This window comes from Hylobates moloch, unplaced genomic scaffold (assembly GCF_009828535.3).
Source record: "Hylobates moloch isolate HMO894 unplaced genomic scaffold, HMol_V3 SCAFFOLD_21, whole genome shotgun sequence".
NCBI classification, from domain to species: Eukaryota; Metazoa; Chordata; class Mammalia; order Primates; family Hylobatidae; genus Hylobates; species Hylobates moloch.
Window position 1 is genome coordinate 10,470,622 of NW_026652296.1, and position 203 is coordinate 10,470,824.

Sequence of the window (203 nt, forward strand, 5' to 3'; positions counted from 1 at the left end):
TCCCAGCGCAGGGGCGGGATAGAGAGAGGTGAGTCAGTGTCTGGCCCAGCCAGGCCCTCACAGCCACAGCTCTGCTTCCCATCAAGGGGCGGAGCAGCTGCGGCTCCCCTCTGGCCAGGGCTGGGGGTCTGAGTCAGCTCGAGTCAGGTAAGCAGACGAGGATGTGGGGCTTTCCCACCCGCAGCCTGGAAGCCCGTGTGTGC